A 23,048-nucleotide genomic window follows, 5' to 3' on the forward strand; every position below is an offset into this window, starting at 1 on the left:
GTCAACACAAATTTAAATATTTCAGCAAATACCACAAAGATGGTTCCCCTTCTGATTCTGGCATCAGAAATATGTTTTTACATATGCATAAAAATAGCACACAAAAGATTTCATGTGTCTCTTTCAAAACATTTTTCTTTCCTACAAGGTGAAACTTCCTATGCTATGTGGACAAGTTCCCTGTGATGAATAATACAAGATCATAGAGCGGACACCTACTTTTCGTTCCTTGGTGCTATGGTTCACCTGATACACTTTCATTCTTTCTTCTTTACAATGATATACCATTGCCACTGGCCTTCTAAATGCTCCTTTAATTTCTTCCTCCTGCTGCACTGCATGATTTTTATGGGGATGAACAAAGAATTACTAGTCCATTTCGATCAGCAGTAAATCTCCCCTTTGCCCTTGTTGCTTCTTAACTGTACTTTTAGTCTTATTTTCTGAAAATGATTAATTCAAGTGGAAAGGTACTATATTGCAGCATCCTTGGATTCTACTTCTTCTTTCTGAGTAACTGCATTGAACTTGGCTAAGGCTTTGACACTTTCCTTGTAAAATCAGCCCAAACCAGGAGTAAAGTGTCCGTGAATCTGACAGGGCACAAGAGATCTACCCGGAACCTGATATTACCCTTTCTTATGAACTTGCATAAATTATTTTGCTCTTTGTCCAGTTTCATTACCTATTATACGAGAATGGAAATTAAGAAAAGTCTATATAGTTTCTTGTGAAATTCACAGGGTAGAGTTTGATGTATGGCGTAGCCTGGAAATTTCCCTTAAGACTCAGATTATCTATCATTAAAGTGGAGATTAACATAATTACAGTATTTCTCATAGATACAAAAACAAAACTCAAGAATTAGTTCCTCATTTTAATGCATGGAAAATAGATATTTGTAAGAAAGCTTATTTAACTAAGAGACAGTTGGTCAACTGAGATTGAAAATGCACTGTGATACACTGAAGGCTAGAGTATCAATCTAGGATACATTTTTCAGGTGTCATTTCTAGTTTGTCAAATAATTGCTTTATGACCTGAGAGCAAAAACAAAGTTCTTAGGGTCTCATTTTCTTATCTGTAATTTAATATAGCTTCTGGTTTTAAAAGCACTGTAGTCACTAGTAGAGCCTTTAATCAGAAAGGTTATCTCTTTCAGACAAGATGTGGGTCAAGAGGCTTCCACAGGCTAACATGTGAAACCTACAAAATTAATCACATAGATGGCTGCTTTCAAAAGAAAAGGAAAGAACTAGTTCAGAAGTTATTTACAATGTACATATAATGTTACATGGATGAGAGCACACTAGTGTTTCCATGTGTTAAGGCATCCAACTGAAATTCAGCTACCTTGAGGAGTAATAAAGATGAATTCAGAATATGCAGAATGACAACTGCACTCTTCATATAGTGATGTTTATATATATGAATTGGGGAACTCTTTCTTCTTTTTTTCTTTAATGTACTGATGGAGTTAACGCAGTTAGTCATAGACCAAATTTTGAAGAACATGTATTTTACTAATATAACCCATTTTTTATTTACTTAATCTTTTGCTCTCAAGAAGATCACCACTTTTTTTATTTGCCCCAAACAGTTAACAACAAATTAGTTTGCCGAAAAAAGCTTCTCAAAACATCCCACAAGGGTGAGTGATGGCATAATGTAGAGAAGGCCCTAGATGTGTCTTTAAAAACTGGTAAGAATCGGTTATTGCCCTTGCTTATGATATTTCTCTTCTTGGATCACTCTTAAGAAAGTAGCTAGGCTTTTCAAATTCCTTTCTTGTACATTTTCTTTAAGAGCACGATACCTTCTATTCAGCCTGGCTTATATTATATTCTAATAAACATTCTACACATCATGATTACAACGTATAGCTCTCAAGCCAAAGTTACCTGGAAAGGTTCTCGTGCTATTTGCTCTCACATTCTGAATTCTTTACAGTCTATTATACAGCCATCTCAGCAGTGGTTTTCAAACAAAAAAAAATCCTTTCTTGGTTGCTTCAAAGATAGGGGAATAGTAATGTTAATTACTATTAACAATATGCAAAGTAGTAGTAACAAACATGGAAATACACATAACAAGAAATGGTAACAGTAAAAATGGTTATGTGAAAACAGCATAATGGAACATATAGCACAGCTTTTATTGCTACTACAGCTCCTAAAATTCCTTCTATGTGTGGCTCCCAAGATTAGTGGACCCAGAGTGAGTTTACTTTTCCTAAGTTATAGAAGTTCTCTCAAGTAGCTCAAATTTACTGCTGTAGCTCCAGTTGCATAAACTGTGAGAATCATGGATGAGATGAAATGAGAAGCTATGTAAAGCAATGGTATTATAGGTCCTGGAATGACTCTTTCATAAGCCCTGTTGTTCAGAGGACCTGGAAATCAAATAAGTTAATTTATATAGCACATACTTCTTTCAATTTACATCTCTGATTGCATAAAATAAAATAAAAAAAAATGGTGACCTCTGATGCATTTCTAGTGCAGAGAAGTTTAGACCACATTTTACACACACAGGAAAGCAGCAGACTAATGAATATCTGGTACTTAGATGCGTTAAGCTTTAAAAACACAGAAACAGACAAGTACTATAATGAATGGGCCATATAGTGAAACAGGATGATAGCTTTAATCTAGTGTGTTATAAGAAGAATTTCTGGGTAGCAATATTAATTAGGAACTGGATTCCTGGAGGATAACTATAGAAAGGGACAATAGGCGAGACTATGTCATTTTAGGAGAAGAAAAAAAAAATTCATTGGCAGGGCTGCAGAACCCAGAAACAGAACATCCATTAGAAATAAGATAGATAAGGCATTTCTAAATCAGTGTTTATTAAGGCTTTCTTTTTTTTTTTAAGGAAAAAAATCGGTTATAGTATGTAGTATATAAGTGATGTCTGCTCAATATTTATTTTTCTTTGTAAATAGTGAAGCAAATTATTAATAATGAAATTTTAATTCTATCCGCAGGTTTATATTTTTTCCATTGAGTAACGTAAAAAAAAAAAGTTCTGGTTGAAACAGAAGCAAAAAGAAAGAAAAACTGTACAAAAAGAAAAGTAAAAAAAAAAAAAAGACAACAAACCCTGCTCTTCATTAAAACTTGTCCTTAGTTGATAAAATCCCAACAGTTATATTCTATTTGATGAAATACAGGGAGGGGCACAGCATCTTTCCAATTCATATAAACTAGAAGGAGAAGTCTAACAAACAAAATATTGACTATCCTTTCAAATAGCTCAATTGGGAAATAATGATTAGTGTCAGACATAATATCACAAGGTCAGTAACCTTTCATCCCACAGTGCAATATTTTGCTGTGTTTGACCCAGAAATCAGTTACAATAGACTCTATCATTTGTCATGTACATCATTTGGATTTTCTGAATGTAGGAATAGTTGACCTTAACCATTCTACAACTACTAGAAGTTGAAGGTCATGCCATATGTCATTGAAAAGAGAATTTCCTCTGAATTGGCAATAAACTCTTGACTTTGACCTATGACATTAATGCCAAGGAGTCAAATGTTTTCCATCATTGTAATTTACATAGAAAACATATGTACTTTATTTTACTATACTGTTTCACATCTTTATGAGAATCATGTCCATTTAAAAGGAAATATTCAAGTAAAGATTTACTTACTGCTAAAATTTACTTGCTTCCAGAGAATACAGTTCCTAAGCACTTTCTCTTATTTTTATCTATTGTATGCTTGATAGCTAGAGAAACAAAAAGAGGTAGATATCAATAAAATGAATAATCTAAGAAGCCATAAACATGATATAGCTGAGAACTGAAAATACTGCTTTTTTTTAAAGACTATAAATATTAAGATCCGCACTTCAAAATCTCTATCAATTATTACTTTTTCTCTGCGTGTACCTTGTTGAAAAAGAAAAAAAGAGGAAGGACTCTGGTTAAATACTCTGCTGCATTTAGCATATTTAACATCTCAAATTATAGTATCACAGTTATGCAGTTTGCAAGCTGGATTTTATCTGACAAATACTCTGTAAGAAAAATGCATCTACTTATATACGCCCCCCCAAAAAAAAATAAATCTAAGGTTATATTTTGTTTAGTTCTAAACTCATCTCTCAGAACTTTCATTTCATTTTCTATCACAGAATGTATTTCTTAGTGGAAAAAGAAGAGGATGTTTCTAAAGGCTGGCACGTTGAGTAACCAAGGCACTATGAAAAACCTATATTTTTTATCAACTTAGATTTAGAAGTCTCCCAGGCAGAAGCATGAGCAGAAAGGTAAGAATAGAATGTAGTCTTCTTATTTGAATAGATAACTTGATTACTTCTATTTTACAAACAATGATTTGTATATCACAAGTGATTATTGTAATATGTGTGTGTGTGTGTGTGTGTGTGTGTGTGTGTATAGAGACATCTCCATCCCCATATATTTTATATATTCAATGGTGACAATAACTTTATTGATTCATCTTTCATTTACTTCCTCCTCTCCAACATGATTATGATCTTCTTGTAGGCAAGAAACACTGCATTCATCTTGGTACATTAATGCCTAGCACATGTTGGGTACTAGGTAAATGCCTGTTTTGTATTGGCAAAAAAGAAAAAGAAAATTGTGTATGTGTAGTATTTATTAATTATGTAGTACTTCATTTTAGTTTTCCTAAAACTTTCTCCTTCGAGCTGCAAGAAGCTTACTGTATTTCAGTGTGTCATATTTGGGTTTGAAACTTTTCTTCTATACTTATCAATCCTGAGATAGACAAGCTATTTAACTATTTGTGCCTCATTTTCCCACTTATAAAATGGATATAACTAAATGAGACAGTAAATGTACAGAAACTTACGTAATTTTCTGGTAGATTGGATGTGGGACATGATTTAAAAAGGATACAAGGATGATTATAAGGGATTTTCCCTGAGAAACTACAAGAATTTACCATTAACTGAGATGAGAAAATTGAGAGGAGCACTTTTAGCGGAAGCATTTCAAGAGGTCAACATTGGGAATGTTAAGTTGGAAATCAATTAAATATTAAATGTATATTTGGGGCAAGCAACTGGATATAAAACAGAAAAGAATACAAATTAATAATTTCAAACTGAAAGTACTAGTCCATGGGACCTACATTGCTTTAGTTGCACATATAAAATATATACATCAGTGATTGTGACTTTATTCGATATTTTAGCCTTTTTAGAAATTGATGAACACATACACACAAAATGTGTATACATTTAATTTGTATGCTTTGTAATTTGATTTTTTCCACATAGCCATAAAGACACTGTCAACAAAACTACAAATACTCATTCTAATATTTCATGCAAAATAACTTTCAGAAAAACAATTTTAGCAAATTGCACAAATAAAATCAAATATAACCTTTATTTCTAAATAAAAGTTAATTTCAATAGACATCTGCTTTTTTTAGCTTATGTGAGAAGCTAAAATTATGTATGGTATATTAATTTACTAAGATCTTAAAGGATTCCAGATTTTTAAAATTTTGATGGTAGCAAGGTTTTAAAACCAAAATTCACATAAATATACTTTAACAAATGATATCAGAGTTCTTATAGTTCACTTTACAACATACTGATTGAATTCTATCAAGGAGTAACTGCATTTCCCAAGAACCAAGTTGAATTTCTACAAATATCTTTGTCTTCAAACCCATGAAGTCATTTGTTAAAGTCTGTATCAGCACTCACAAAAATATATTACATTGCTGAGACATTGGCATAGTTATCTATTTCATATCTCTTCTCACAAAGTGGTGGCTAAAATATTTCTAATTTTAGCATCATTATTTATGGGAAATACAAGAATTTGAAGCAATCTATTTTCCCATTACTAAAGTCAAATTTATTATCCAAGATATCTAAGCAGTAAATAAATTTATTATTATAAAACTGTTCTGAATCAGTTATAGCATTGAACAATAGAAAAGGGAATTAAGAATTCAAGTCGCTTACAATAGCATAAAAAGAATAAAATACTTAGGAATAAATTTAACAAGAAGTATAAAACTTGTATTCTGAAAACTATGAAACACTGTTGAGAGAAATGATAGAAGACCTAAATAAATGAAAAGCTAGTTTAAGTTTCCAGATCAGAAGATTTAATATTGTTAAGATAGGAACACTTTCCAAACTGACCTACAGATTTAAAGCAATTCATATAAAAATCTCAGTTGGCATTTCTGCAGAATTGGCAAACTAATGCTAAAATTCATATGGAAATGCCAGGGACTCAGGATATCCAAAATAATCGATACAGTTTTTAAATTGTTGCTTTATGAAGTTGTCTTGGAAATCACTTACAAGAAAAAAAGACTACAGAGTATATCTATATTATTTTTTGTATTTATCTACCTAGTTATCTTTCCTGATGTTTTTTATTTTATATCTGTGTGCATTCAAGTAAGTGCCCAGTTCCTTTCATTTCAACTTAATGACTCCCTTAGAATTTCTTGTAGGGCAATTCTTTTAATGACAAATATTCTCAGTTTTTATCTGAGAATGTTTTAATTTCTCTTTCATTTTCTGAAAGATTGTTTTGCTGGATATATTCTCGGTTGACCATCTTTCTTTTTCAACACTTTAGGTGATTCCATTGCCTCTGTGGTTTCTGATAAGAAACTAAATGTTAATCTGATTAAGGACATTTTTAAGTGATAGAGAATTTTCTCTTTCTGCTTTCAAGATTCACTCTTTTTCTTTAGTTTCAACAGTTTGATTATGTGTTCAGGTGTGAATCACTGAGTTTATCCTAATTAAAGCTCTTTGAAATTTTTGGATACATTGATTAAAGCTTTTAATCAAATTTGGGAATTTCTTGGTCCCTATCTCTTCAAATACTCTTCCTGTTCCTTTCATTTACTTCTGGAACTCCCATATGCACACATTTTTATTCCTGATGGTGTCCTACATGTCTCTGAGTCTGTGGTCATTTTCTCTCTCTCTCTCTTTTTTCCTGTTTCAGACTCAATAATCTCAGTTAACCTATCTCAAAGTTCACTGATTTTCCTGCCAACTCAAGTCTGTTCTTGAGTCCCTCAAGTGGATATTTTATTTTAGATATTACATTTTTTAAACCAGAATTTCTATTCAGTTCTTTTTTATAATTTCTATTTCCTTAATGATATTCTCTATTTGCTGATACATAAGCCTCATACTTTATTTCTTTAGATAGTTTAGTTCCTTTAATATATTTATAATAGGTTATTTAACATCTTTCTAAAATTCGGCATCTGGGCTTACTCAGGAAGTTTTTATTGAATACTTTTTTCCCCCACTGTTCTTGCTGTGATTCAGCTGATTGGTTTTGTTTATATTTATTTATTTTTTGCTTTTTCGGTTTGTTTGTTTTGCTTTGTTTGAATAAACATGACTCAAAATTTTGCCAGCACTTAATTAATTTGCTGAATTTTGAAAAAAGTTGATTTTAACCATTTTCAACAGTGTTTTCCTTGCTTTTTTGGAGAAGTAGATTTTTGAAGGTCCTTATCCCACCATTCTGCAACAGGTTCTCATAATCTTCCATGAGCATGGCTACTCAAAGATCACATGGATTACAGACATGCTCACCTATATCATTGGCAACTAGAGATCAAACCATTCCAATGTTATGTTTCTCAATTTTACCATATTAATTCTTTACTTATTTTACTTTTAATTTCGTTTCACCTCATGATTATTTTTAAAATGTATTTAATCTCTTTTGGCAGTGGGCAAAAAAAAAAAAGGGAAGAGTAAGAGGTAATAATGGACAATGATATAATCCAAAACATAAATAAATAATAAAACTGAAATGTTAAAATATGATAAAATATTTTTTAATATTTTAAAGAAAATTTTTCTCATAAAAACTTTACCAGCTAGATAAAAATGTTTATATCCTTTAATCATGGTAGTATGTTATAAATAGATCATGAAAGTATTTTTATTTTAAAATATGAACATCTTTTTGTTTTCCTGAATTTTATTATTCTGTAAAATGGCAACTAGTTTCTAGGGATAAAAATAATGACAAAACACAGCAGGAATGACTTAATAAATATGTTTGAGGTTATTTAAAATGAGGTATATGTTCCACATGAAGGGAAAATGTTAATAATAGGGAAAATGTGGCAGGGAGGGCATATGGGAACTCTGTACTTCCCACTCAATTCTTTTTAAACCTAAAACTCAAAATATAGTTTATTAATATTTTAAAGGATGTAACAGGCATTTCTGATATTTCACAAAAAAATTCTATAACAAGAAAATAATAAATAATTGGTATCTTCAAAAATGGCAAGTATTTTTGGAGAAAACTAAAATTCCTACACCCTAAATACATTATTTTCCAATCTCTAAAAACTACTCTTACAAAAGGCACTTCCTGAATTCTTTTTTAGAGTTCCAGTTAAAAGTGGGTCTTTTAAATATATACTCTTACTGCTGCCTTATACATGTGAGCAAAGCATGGTAAAGACCTTAATCAGAATTATATTAATTTTTACATACTTAGAATTTTACCTGAATGCTCTATGTTAATTTCACATAACATTGCATGTCAATCATTACATAATATCAGAGTAATTTCTCTGCTGTATAAACTATATGATTATTTTAAAAATTGAAGCCCCCTAAAGCATTCTATCAGAGAATGTCATACCCATATTAAAACCTTATACAAAAAAAAGAAAGACATAAATCAGTTTAATATTTGAATATTAATACAAAAATCTTAAACAAAATATCAAACTGATAGTTTATGATAGAAATGTACAGATAGTTTCTACATTAGGAAATCTGATGCAATATACTACATTATTAGATCAAAAGAAAAACATTATAATTTGATAACTAGAAAACAAGTAATGAAATGAAAAACAATATAAGATGCTTGCTACCAGTATCACTGCACTTTTTAACTATTCTAGCAATGCAATAAAAAAATTTAAAAAGTAATAACTGTCAATATTTAAAAGGCATAAATTAAAAACATTATATGCAGATAAAAATGTTAATAAAGAAAACTCAAAAGCAAAATTTAAAAAATTGAAATGTATAAAATACTACACTTGTTCTTAACAAAAAGGCCAAGAAGTGCTGAAATTTATAAGATGAATATTTGAGAGAGAGAGAGATTTTTGTATAACAGCAATATCACCTCCAATTTGAAATTTATAAAATCCTATTCACAATCACAAAATAATTAAAGCACATAAAAAAGAAGTATTCAATTAAGGAAATCTTACCATATTCTTCTACGGGAAGACAGTATTGTAAATTTGGCCCCAGTTATGCAATGCACTTGAGTAGGCAGCCCCTAATACCTTGGTATTTATGCCTTTGCATTATGCCCTTGACTGTGGGCTGGACCTAGTTATTCACTTCTGATGAACACAATACAGAAAAAGTGATGGGCTGTCACTTCTGAAATCAGGTTACAAAAGACTCTGGTTTCTTTCTGTCTTATTTAACTCTCTCTCATTCTGTGACTGGTTCAGAGATAAGCCAGCAGCCATGTTGTAAGCTGACTCACAGAGAAGCTCATGGGGCAAGAAACTGAGGGCAACTTTTTGTCGATAGCTAAAAGAAAATAAGGTCCTCAGTTCAACAAAGCATGAGGAACTGAATCCTGACACCAGTCTGGAAGGAGATCCTACCCCGGTCTTCCGTTGAGATGACTAAGGCCCCAGCTGACACCCTGACTGCAGGTTTATAATAGTCCTTGTGGTAGAGACATCCAGCAAAGCCATGACAGGACTCCTGATCCACGTAAACTCTGATCATTTTTTTTTTAATTTAATAAAGTTAGGAGTGTAGCTGTTTAAACTGTTAAATTTTAGAGTTACTTTCTTATACAGAAAGAGAACTAATATAGATTTCAATACAACAAAAGAGATTTTAGCATTTAAAACACTAATATTAAATTTCCTTTAGCAAATGTTAAATAATTATCATGATAATTCTGACTAAAAAAAAAGCAGTGAGGCGAGATTTTTTTCTCCTATCACTATATTGTAAAAGTACAGCCATTAAAACAGAATGTCTCTTGATTTAGGAAAAGACACAGATCAATGGAAGAGAATAAACAGTCCAAAAACAAAGGACATATACATAGGGATAAAGGGAACATTTGAAATCAGGGAAAATGATGGATAAATCAAACAATATCTTCAGGACAAATGAGTTTCCTTTTGAAAAAAAAAAAAGAGATGACTAAAAAGCCCAAGGCCATTATATATACCAAATATTAATTCAAGGTGGATTAAAGTACTAAAAGTTAAAAAAGAAAAAAAAAAGACTATGCATTTTTTCAGGTAGTGAAGATGTCATTTATGAATAAGACCAAAACCCAAAAGACATAATAGAAAGATCGATATATTTGACTACATAGATATGCAAATTTCCTTTATGATTAAAAATACTCTTAACAGACTTAAAACAAGAGGGCCAAGCAGGGAGAAAGTGTTTGGAAAATATGTAATAAAGAAAGGGAAATATATATAATCTAGAAATGTATTCAATAAAAGAATAAAAAAAAACTTCTTAGAACATTTTAAAAAGCAGTTCAAGTATATATGTATTATGTAGATTGCATGTGTGTGTGTGTGTGTATGTGTATCATACAGTCAATTCTTATTATTCAAAATTACATATTTGAGAATTGTCTTGCTCCCTGAAATTTATCTGGAACCTCAAAATAAAAAATCTGAGGGTACCGGGCCCTAGGTACCCTCTCTTCACTTTCTCATCACTGGATTGGGCTGGCCCAGTGCCTGTTCTTCCAATCTCCCCCAGTTTCCCCAACTTCTGCTGCACTGGTTTGCAGCTTTGGGAAATAAAGTTACCATTGTGTGTGTGTGTGTGTGTGGGTGCGTGTGTGTGTGTGTGTGTGTGTGTGTAAAAGGTTTGAAGAGGATGTAAAAGAAGTAATAATTTTACTAACTGCTGTAGAGAGGGATATAAACTTCAGAGAGATAATTTTTGAATATCCATGAAACCAATTAATTACTTAAAAAACTGTCTCAGAGACAAAGACTTCTTTAGATTGCGAACAAAAATTTAAAATAATCCAAATGTCTATCAGTAGGGAAATGTTTTAAAATACTTGGTGTTGCTCACACAAATATAGTATTAGAAAGTAAAAGATATATATACCGAAGTATTGATGTCTATTTTATTTCAAGCGAAAACAAAGCAAATTGTATATGGAATACACATGCACAAACACACACACATACACAATGTGTACTTCCTTTATGACACATGTACCTACATGCATACAATATATAGATGCAGATACAGATATAGTTATGTAAATATACAGTAAAAGGCCTTAAAGAATATTCTCTCAAACTGTTTATAGTAGTAACCTACAATAAGAGAGTGGAATCTTATTGCAGGAGGATGATGCAGGTGGATGATATCAGGTTTTATTGCTGTTTTTTGTTGCTGTTTTTACTTATTATATTCTCAAATATTTTAACTTCTTTAAAAGGAGCATGCGTTATTGCATTACATTTATAATTTAGGTTTTGCCACTTATAATTCAAAAATTTCACTCAATTAAACAGGTTACAATTTTTAGTTTTATTGATACCTCTTAGCTTAGATATATGTATACACTTTTTCCTATCATTATCTCCATTGCCTACTTAATAGAAAATTGTCTGGCTACATTTCAGTGGAAGTGAATAAGTTTGTTTTTCTCTACTAAAAAAAAAAAAAAAAAAAAAAAAAACACTGAAAGAACTCCCACAAAATCCAGTATATATCAGCCTGTCAGCCTGTCTAAAATTTCCTAAATAGACATAACAGAATTTATTTCTTATAAAAACTGGGAGAATCTTCTTTCATTTGTATGTTGAAAAATACTCATGCATCTAACAACTCTGTTGAATTTAAGCAAAACTTATAAAGCCTATGTGGTTTACTCAGAGAATACAAATTATATCATTAGAAATGCGATTGGCTGTATTTTTCCCTATAAAACATCATGTCATACATGGCGATAGAAAATGTTATTTTGCAAGCCCCGAAGTGACTGTTTCATATGTCAAAAAGATAATTTAATTTATTCTTAATGATTTCAATCTTTTCTCAGGGTCAAAGACATCTTTTATATTAACTTGCTTTTACAAATTAATATTTTAAAGGAAACAGTAAAAGTCAAGTTGCTTGGGAGTACATTAAATGATATGCTAGTTAATAGTGTTATAGAGATGGCTTAAAAATAAATTGTCCATAATACCTCTTAATAAAGGAGCAAAATGCACTTTTTTTTTTATTCTGGGTTAAAAGTAGATGCCTATTTGGTACTGTTTGGAATCCCATTTGCCATGTATATTGTGATTAATATTATGCTGGGTAATCTGCTATACATTGTCTAGGTTCAGTAACCTCAATGTAAAATAATGAGCTTTCAAGAATAAAAAATATGCTTGCTATAAAGTTGCATATTCTGAGAAGCAGTGAACATATTCAAATGAAATGAAAAAATGAGGTTTTCACCCAGTAAATTCGCTCGAAGTGAAACATACATTTCTCAATTTGTATTTAGCTGTCAGTCTGTGCACAAAAAAAAAAAAAAAAAAAAAAAACTGGATGAGCTATCAACCTTTTGCATATGTTTTCTATAAATACCTTTTCTTCTCTAATTTAACTGCCACAGGACTCTGGAGTAGCAGTGGTCTTAAGGGAGCTTACAGCAACTGGGATGCAGCCAGTGGTAGTTAGTTCACACACTATGTGGCATCTTCAGAAAAGGACCAGTACTCATATTTTATGAAATATGTAACATGATTTACCCAAAGTTGTCAGAAGAGAGGACTTTCAGCCAATGCAAGGTTATAAATAGTAACATATGCTGCATATATTTGACTTATAACCCTTGGCATTTCAAAACAAAATTCAAGAATTCATTGTATACATCTTAAACTTTTCTATTGTTTTTCCTCTTTGGGCTATCTTTGTCGTCAAATTTCTTATAAAAATATTATTCAAAATTATAAGTAAAGTAATATTTTGAGACTACTCACCTAGGACTTTCTTTTTAGGCAACACTTGAAATATGAAAGTAAGTAGTGTAAAGAGGAAAAAAGCCCAATAAATTGTTTGTCCATAACTATAGAAAATTTGTTATTAAATTTTCATGCTATTATCTCTCATGAAGCACTTAATATCTTTTAGACTTAGAAAAATAGTTTCGACATATTTATTTTTACAAATTTGAAGTGAAATTTGAATGCTCAGCTAATACGCAGATGTAAATTTTTTATTCAAGGCAGAATGATTTCCAATAAACATAGCTACTTCCCAAAGTATCTCCTTTCAATCTAACAGATATTATATTTTAATGGCCATAGTTCAGGAACCTAATGAATGGCTCACTTTGTTTTTGTTCAATGGACAAGCATTACAAGATCATTCAGTTAGTCACATAAAGGTTTGCATTTCAATTTACATTTCCTTCTTTGTTTTTCTCCTCACACATAAACTCACAAATAGTTTTTAGAGATTTTCACATAATATTTAATTTAAAACATCTAATTAATGTTTTTCATCATATTATAATCATAGATAGAACACATTTTAAAATCTGCTATCCACATTTCTGAGTGCCAGATTATATATTTTTAAATAACATCCATAAAGAGATTTCAGTATTTGGTTATGTTCATAAAACACAAAACTACGCTCTCTTCTACATATACTTTTCATGTTATATGGACACTGCCCCTGAAACCACTCCTGCTTTTTGACTAGAGAGTCTATTATGAAGTTTCTCTTGGCATATCCTTTTGAGTTCACAAAGGAAACTTAAAGCTGGCCTCTGTAACAAGGCCCCAGGGACTTTGAATTTGCAGTAACTCCTTACATCTCAATAACAGAAAAAAAAAAAACTTGGGAATAGATATATCTTCTCAATCTTATGAGGAATGTGAAGGCTACTATTTGAATTATTCATTGAACATAGAAAGATTATGTGACCACAGCTCTCCTTTGCAACTGAACATTTTAACATCATTATGAAAAAAGAGGCATGTATTACATATCTGATATGGTGCTGAGCCAGGTAATGTGTAAAGTAAATTTATTAGAATTAGCCTCTATAAATTTCCAGTTAAGCCATGACTCAATATCTGTAAGACAGACAATCAACATCTATTTATGTAAATTATATAAAGATTCCATAGATATGGTAACCAAAGGCAAAAATGTACACATTTTATTTAATTAAACAAAATTTTTAGTTTTGTTTTTAATATCAGTTTTTCTAGCCCTAAAAGTAACAGAATGAAGATTTTAATAATTTTGAAAGGCGTCAGAACAAATAATAAATTTCTATATTCTCCAATCTTAATCAGTTATTGAATCATTTTTTATATTTAATAAATTATTCTGAATTCCATCATTATTATATAAAAAGGTTCTGACATAGGTCAGCAAGTTAACTTCGTATAAGCTTCCCAAACTGAAGATAAATTGAGAAGAGATCTTAAAAAGATTGTGCCTTTGTTGACACTCAGGTCAACAAAATGATTTGCTCCACCTATTCAGCTAAGTCATAAAATGCTGCTCTTCTTAAAAAGAGAGTAGAAGCTCTACAGCAGAGACATACAAGGATCATTTTATGATTTAATAAGGCATTTATTTAAGCTTAGTAATTAAGCCAAATTTGTTTTGTATTCACTTTATGTTTGTCGCTAAGCTAGGCACTAGAGAAACAGATGACCAAATCACAGTCTCTGCTTTCAATGAGCTACTTATCTAAAAATTAGAGCATAGTAAAGAAAAAATCAGTCAAATAAGTGAATAATTGTCAAGATGTGCCTTGCATGCTATGATGAGAGAATTCAGAGAACAACCATTCAGCCCAGACTGAAGAATTACAGACTATCCCACAAGTCAATCACAAGTTACAGAGATAGAAAAAACAAAAATGGAGGCAATTACAGGAGTAAAGGTGAGGAATGGCGGTAACAAGAGAAGCACTACACACAACAAGAAACTTGCGCAAAGTCTGAGAGACACAGAGGAATTCTGTCTCTTCTAAGAATTGCTTGTGGGGAAGGGTCAAGGGATGGCAAAATGTGGTCAACAAGAGCCTATCATAAAGAGTCTTATATCTAAGACAAAGAAGCTTAAATTTAATCATAATTAATAAAGGAAAACCTTAAAGAATGCTAAGCAGGAGGGAGAGGTGATTAGATGGTCATTTTAGGGAAGTAACTCTACCAGCAGAATGGAGGATAAATTGAAAAGGCCAAAGGATCAGCTAGGAAGCCTCAAACGGCAGGACGTGGTTTAGACAGGTGAAATCTGAGGTTTTGTTGTTTCTTGTTCTCATTTTTGTTAGGAGTTATTTTTACAGTGTGGCAGTCATTTTTTTTTTTCATATAGTAGTCTGCAACACATACATATCCAATACAAACATAAGCATTTGTCATTTTGACTAGAACGACTGACAGAGTCTTGGAAAGAGTGATTGTTTATAACTGAAAAAACTGCCCTGTTTCTTATTCCATATAAAAATATTAGCAAAATTTCAAAGCCAAAGAGAAACAAAGGAGTGTTTTGTTAAACCAAATCTTCCACTTATTTAGATGAAACTATAACCTCAACTCCTGAATATTTCCCTAATCTTCCACAATGGGTAGATAGCAAGTTTGCAAGAATAACAGTGGTCAAAATTAGACATACTCTATTACCCGAATGCCACCATTTATTACTTGCTTACTAATAATTAGAAGAGCAACTAAGTCACCTGCATAGTTTGAATGACAAGTTAGTGTGCAGGAGCCATCTTCAGTGGAACCATTTCTGTTCTAGGAAAACAATTAAAAAGATCAAAAAAGTATCTGGAATGTTCCCAGGGGCAGACTGTAAGTAAACCTTTGTATCCAGTTAACTTCCTTGACTGCTCACCTTGAATCTAAAAGCCTGTGTGAAGTGGCTATACCAGAACAATATTAAAAAGAGGGACTAGCAAGGAGGTCAGAACATTATATTTGGCCTATTTATATAGTGTCCTTAGTTAAATTACTTGTACTTTGGGTAATGAATCTTTTCATGTTTATATCAAAGCTTAGTAGGAGTACAATCTTTATTTTCTGTAAACCCATAAAAAGGGGTAAAAAAACTAACATTCGAGATAGGAATAAAATAGACAACAGAATTAAAACCTAATGATTTAGCAGAAAACAGCTGAGGAAGAAGATCCTCTGTTGGTACATGAATATATTACTATATTACCTCAGGATTATAACTTCAGGTTTGTTGACTCCAAGTGAAGTTGAGAAATTAGAGCCAGTCCTCTCTCTTTTCTGTATTTTTTTTTCTTTTTTGAAATGTCTCATTCCATAGATGACAGATAGACAGACAGACAGACAGATATGGATGGATGGAAAGATAGATAGATAGATAGATAGATAGATAGATAGATAGATAGATAGATAGATAGATAGATGATAGATAGATAGATTAGATAGATAGATGATAGATAGATACATAGATAGACAGATAGATAGATAGATAGATAGATAGATAGATAGATGACAGATGAAGTTAAAAGCCCATCAAATTGAAGTCAATAGAAAATTACTCAATTATAAGGTAGATGTGAAGAAATTACAGAGAATACTGCAAGCAGAAAATTTATTTAAGAGAGATAAGTTATGAAACGTGGAAAAAAGAAAGAGATGTTTTAAAGTTCATCAAAGAATTCTAGAAAGAGAATAATTCCAGAAAAAAGATGATATATAGAATATTGAAAAGGCAATAAGAATAACCTAGAAAGACAAATTCCAGATACATGAAGGACAATAATTCTTATACAGGGTAAATAAAAAATAAGCCAATACATACCAAGACTTACCACAGTCAAAAGTACAATGCAAAATAGAAAAATAATCTTTTAAAAAGCAGTAAAAAATATATTTACCTATCAGAGATAAATTGAAATCTTAGTAACAGCAAAGAAAGCCATAAGTCAGTGGGATATTATATTTAAGTGATAAAATAAATCAGAATGAAATTATATACTGAGAAATTATCCTTCAAAACAAGCAAAAAGAACATTTTTGGATAAACAAAAACTGAGAGATTTTACTGGAACTAGACTCTCACTAAAGGAATAGTAAAGATGGATTTTAGAAAAAATAGCAAACATATGGGCGAATCTAAAATAATTTTTGTGGCATAAATAATAATGTCTAACATGTTAAAAAATGAAAAAAAATCAAAATAATGCAAAAATCCTGGACAATAATACTATGTAAGATGACAGAAAGAATGATTAGAATTAAAGTATTCTTAACTCTCATTTATGAGTTAGATTGGAGATTTTAAAAATCACACTATATGCTGTTTATAAGAAATACTAGTAACCACAGTACTAAAAAGTAAAAGGAAAAATGGGGAAAATAAAATTTTTAAAAAAATTGTAACCTTACATAAATTATATAACCATTTAACTTCAGACAACGTAAACCTTAGGGCAAAATAATTAGTAGAGATAAGAAGAAACTACATATATTGATAATATGTTTTAATTAACCAATGACATATAATAATTCCAAATTGGTAATGCACATAAAAACATAGTTTCAAAATATGTAAAGCAAAATATGAATAACTACTAAAAGGATGACATAAAAACCCAAGGAAAGCAGAAATAATTAATTATTAAAGATAATATCACAAATTAATATAAAATAAAGATAACAGAGAAGATAAAATAACAAAGTCAAAAGTTGTTCCTAAAAAGACTTTACTAATAATGTTGAGAATCTTCCAGCAATGTTAATCAAGAAGAATAAAACAAAAGGTAACAAATAATATTAGTAATAAAAAATATATATAAATTCATATGCATTGGGTATTTTTAAATAATAATAAATGAATCGATAACTGTCAATATATTTTAAAATATATAAAAACAAGACAGATTTCTACATAAATTCTGTTACCTGGTTTGATCTGAAATAGAATCTGAAGAGTTCTATAAACAAAGGGAAAAATAATTAGTAATTTAAAAATCTTCTACAAAGAAAGCCACACAGAGTTTTATAGGGAAGTTCTATTTAAGATTCAGAGGACAGATAATTCCAATCCTACACAAATTTTTCTACAGAATAGGAAAAGCAGAAAGACTCTCAAATTTGTTCTGAGGATGTATCTCCTTAATACAAAATTAAGTCCTTATCATAAAACTGAGAACATTCTCACACATAAAAATATATTCTAAAATTCTAAAAATATAAAGTGAATGTAAACAGTAACATTTTTTCAAAACAGTAAAAAACTATAAACAATCTAAATATCCATAGGCAAGAGAATGGATAATTTGTAACATATTCATTTGATGGAGTAAAGGGGAGAATATATATATATATATATATTATATATATAGAAAATATATATATATAGAAAAGAAATAGAGGGACTATGTAAGCACAAATCTCAAGACAACAGAGAAGTGGGAAAGGGGAATGTGACCAGGGAGGAGAACACACTAAGCTTCAAAGGTATGGGTACCATTTTATTTCTTAATCTGGGTAATGGGTACACAACAGTTTCGATTATGCAATTTGAAAAATATTAAATACCACATATGACATTTTAAATTTATAGTGTGTCTCATTCTTTAACTAGCCATGCTATAAAACTTAGTATATTATTATTTGTAACAATATAATGAATTTATATTTTAACATTATATTCATTAATTTTATCATGTCCCATTTCCTCCACTACATTATAAGCCTGCTTTACTCTACATTGCCTTGGTTGATTATTAGTTTCTTGAGCATGAAGGTCCTCAATGAATAAGCATCAGTTGATTTACTCATCATGTGATAATATTAAGAACAGTTGGTGAAATCTCTACAGCACACAACCTAACCTCACATTCTGAAATTTTTAAGTTGTTAATTAACTGTAGTTAGAATTTCTGTTTTGAGTATTACTTACTACTTTCTTGCCTATATTCTCACTTTAATATATCTTTTCAAATAAACAATTCCCATTTCCAGAATCACTGTGTCCTGCATAAAACCACATAAGCCCTAAGTAATTAATTTACTGTGGGGCTAAGTACAACACCAGGTTAGTCTACTCCCTTCAAGAGCCATGGACCCAAGAGTTTTACAATGTTACAATTTGTTGAAGTATAACAGATGTTTTAGCTGAGCTGATTGTTTTTAAAAAAAGAAAGAAGCTTTATTAAAATAATTGCCTATTTAATACCTACCATAGTTTCCACTTACAATGGCATTTAAACCACTATTTAGTGTTTTCCTTATTTTCTCTTGTAAATGTTTGGAAAATGCTTTCTATAACTTTTGAAATGCTTTTAATAACAATGATATAAATTTTATCCAATGTTTATGAATACTTTCTCAAAATCTGCTATATAATAGATTATTATTTTCTCTGTCATACTTATGGAATTCAAGTCTGTAAATGAAGATCAACCAAAGGTTATAATTATACTGAAAAAATTATTAATATTAAAAGAATTTTTCCCAAGGGACTTAAAAAAGCATCACATTTGAATGCTTAATTGTCATAAAATTTGGGGAATGTTTTATATCTCGAAAGTTATAAGTCCTACTGTTTAAAATAATGTCTGAATATGAGAACCTAAATATATTTATGAGTTTTACAATGGCCATAGTGTCCTTATGATAGCCTCAGTAAGTCTTTTAATACTTTTAGGTCTTTTTCTTCATAAAGAGAATTTTAAAATAAATGTGTCTTTTAATAGATAAACCACATTGTACACTTAAAATAGAATTATTTCAAGTATAATCATGCTAGACATGTTTGCTAAATTTATTTTGTCTTATAAATATTGAAATACAGAAATCATTGGCTTTTATCATTAAATGTCTGATATTATTAATATTTTAATATGTTTTGGTACATATTAACCATTTGAAAATTATATATAATTGTGCTTTCTAGTGTCTTGTGCACCATAAGCAATTGAAAGCATTTGGATTATTTACCTCCTTATTTCTTGTTATCATAACTGCCTTGCACATGGCTTGTTTCTTTAAAGAAATAAGACCTTGGTGAGTGATGTATCTTACATTTATTATCTGTGCTTTAAATAGGATATATTTTATATAAATAAGAATGTTTTGTTAACCTAAATCCTCCACTTATTTAGATGAATCTATAACCTCACAAATAGACCCTATCTCTCTATTTTACAATATGACTTTTAAGAAAAGCATTATTTCTATGACATGAAGCAGAGGCATAGCTCTAGAGGCTCATAATAGAACTGTACTAAATATAGTATCATTTTGATCACTACCAAAATTCTACTGGCCAGTTTTCATTACCAAATGAGTATGTTAATTATGAAATCCGCACATGTGGAGAACTACATGTACATGTGTATACACATGCAGGTTGAAGGATGTGCTCAATGGTACAGTTTCACAGATGTTTCCTAAGACAGTTCCTAATGAGTAGAGAAATAAGTAGGTGCCTGAGTAACTTGTCACTCTGTGTGGTGGCTTACCTACCATCAGTGACAGGTTTTTACAGTTTGAAGCTAACGAGAAAAGGTATTCAGTCATGATATGGATCAATTATTTTCATGATGGTCATGATCAAAGACTACAGATGACAACCATGGCCAGCCACTTCACAAATGCATGCTGTGCTACTTAAAAACGAGACACACAAAAGATATAAGGGTCTCAATTTAAATGTTCTTTCCTCAAGGAAGATCTCTCTTACTCTCTAAGACTCCTACATTGTATACCCAGAGCTTTCAATTCCCCACCCTTCTTTTCCATTCATAGCACACATAATTGTGATTACTTGTTTAATCATTATCTTAGATTGGATTCTTTACAAGTAGAGCCTGACATGGGATTCATGAGGTAAGAAGCTTATGAGAGAGAGCTCTTAGCAAAATCTGTATAGGAGTGAGGGAACAGGACAGGGAAGAGGAAGAAGCTAACCAAAGGTGTTGTTAGGGTGAAGTTCAGCTTCGGCCTCATACCACAGAGAAGAGTTAAAACATAAATTGTCCCACAGAGTATATCCTGCCTTAAAGTAAGGTTATTGGACTTTTACACACAGCATTAGTCAGTCTTTGTATACAAGCTACTTCAAGGCAGTAGAGAGGCAAAGGCTTAATTCCCAGGCATCTCCAAGCAAGGAGCCAATAACTTCAGAGTAAAACTTTAAAAAGTTGATGTGAGTCATTACAGCAAAATTCTACTATGGCAGTTGGGCAGAGGCATACCAGACCAATACAGTTCCCAGGGAATGAAGGCAGGACACTGAGTCTATAGCGATTGCCTCTCTTCTCTAAAAGTGTAAGTTCAATAATGACAAAGGCAGTTTCAGTCTGATATTAAGCACATACAGGAGACTCAAGAAATAGTTATATTAAGAAAGATTTGGCAGTTAGCAAATCATGTTTCCATCTACATTAAAATTCACTATCATCTTAATGAAAATTAGCCCTGCATTTGGATTGAATGCACTGATATCCTGGTACAACATTTAAGTATAGAGAAAAGTCCACCAGATTGAAATGTACATCACTTAGTATGATGTCCAAAATTGTTCAAATGATTTTCAAATTATTCATTATTTTTCAAAACTTATTTATTCAGTTTAGATTAATATATTACTTTAATATATAGTAAGGGTATAAATGATGGTATTTATCTAGTAGATAGTTTAGAAAAGTAGAAAGGCAGAGGTCTGAGTCAAGGAATTTTATTGTCTTGTTCTGTTAACAGATTAGTAAACCAATGAATTAATGTTGGTTAGTTTGTGTGAATAACTTATTACTATTTATTGTCAATAATTCATGACATATATTTATATATTTGTAATATTCATTAATGCATTTTATAGTTTTTTACCTAGCTTATATCATAAACATTTTAGTTATTCTACATTTCCTTCATATTTGTAGTAACAGATATACATACACATATACATATGCATACATGTTGACTATATTATATGTTAGTAAAATAGTATTGAATATTTTTATTCATGATATGCTATCATTATTAAAGCTACAGGTAACATATTTAAGGATATTTTTGCTTCTCTTTGTTTGCGTGTTACATGCCATTGAGTTAGCTTCGACTCCTGGCAACACTATGAATGAGTAATGTCCACAAAGTCTCATCCTCAACAGCCCTGTTCAGCTCAACTCACGTTTATAGCTTCTTATATGGAGTCGATCCATCTCATATTTGGTCTTTCTCTTTTCCTGCTGCCTTCTATGTTTCCCAGCATGTAAGAACTTGCCTTTACTTGCAACAAAATTAGGAATCAAAATATAGTATTCAAGTCTAAAGCAACTTAATTTCTCAGCCATATTGCTTTTCAGAAAGTTTGTACTAAATTACTAAATTAGTAGTAATAAATAAATATAGCGAATTCTTTTTGCAGTATCACTAGCACTGGCTATTTTGGTTTTTGTTTGCTAATTTTACTGTGTAAAACAGTATCTTAAGAGTTTACATTTCTTTGATAACTAGAGAAGCTGATCTTTAATCCATTTATCAATTTTATTTCCCCTTTTATAAACTATCATGTTGTTTGCCTATTAATTTACTTGAATTCTTGACTCTTACAAATTTGAATATACCTTATCATTATCATATTGAGAAAAATATAACCCATAATAAACAATACTATCATTTTATTTAGGTTTTACTTCTTTCTTTCCCAGATATAAATGTGCACACATATTTCATCCTAATTTCTCCCATTAATTCCAAAAAAGTTATTCTGCCACAGAGCTTTAATTATTCTATTCCATTACTTGTTAATTTTTCTTTTAATGCTCATTTTTAACTATTTAATACACCTAACATTTATTTTAAATAAAGAGGGTAAGAAAGAAATAGCATTTTCCACAATTGTTCTAAATACACTTAAGTAATAATAACAATTCTTCTTTAATGTTTTTCCATAGAAAGTTTGTGTTAGTATATAAAAGGAGTTGGTATATAATTATTGGCATTTTGTATCTTTACC

At 30.7% G+C, this 23,048-nt stretch overlaps 1 long non-coding RNA gene across 2 annotated transcripts; it reads right to left on the reverse strand.

The window, feature by feature from the left end:
• Positions 1 to 50: 50 nt before the first annotated feature.
• On the reverse strand, positions 51 to 16,389 carry LOC107510987. 2 transcript variants are annotated; one of them, XR_001596965.2, is made up of 4 exons: positions 16,269 to 16,389; positions 3,667 to 3,743; positions 1,902 to 2,009; positions 51 to 335 (listed from the first exon to the last, which is right to left on the reverse strand). It is a non-coding gene; the product is annotated as an uncharacterized LOC107510987 (long non-coding RNA). The 2 variants fall into 2 exon arrangements; XR_001596964.2 differs by having other exon boundaries at positions 51 to 2,009.
• Between the last annotated feature and the right edge of the window lie 6,659 nt (positions 16,390 to 23,048).

This window comes from Rousettus aegyptiacus, unplaced genomic scaffold (genome assembly GCF_014176215.1).
Source record: "Rousettus aegyptiacus isolate mRouAeg1 unplaced genomic scaffold, mRouAeg1.p scaffold_m13_p_8, whole genome shotgun sequence".
Classification (NCBI taxonomy): domain Eukaryota; kingdom Metazoa; phylum Chordata; class Mammalia; order Chiroptera; family Pteropodidae; genus Rousettus; species Rousettus aegyptiacus.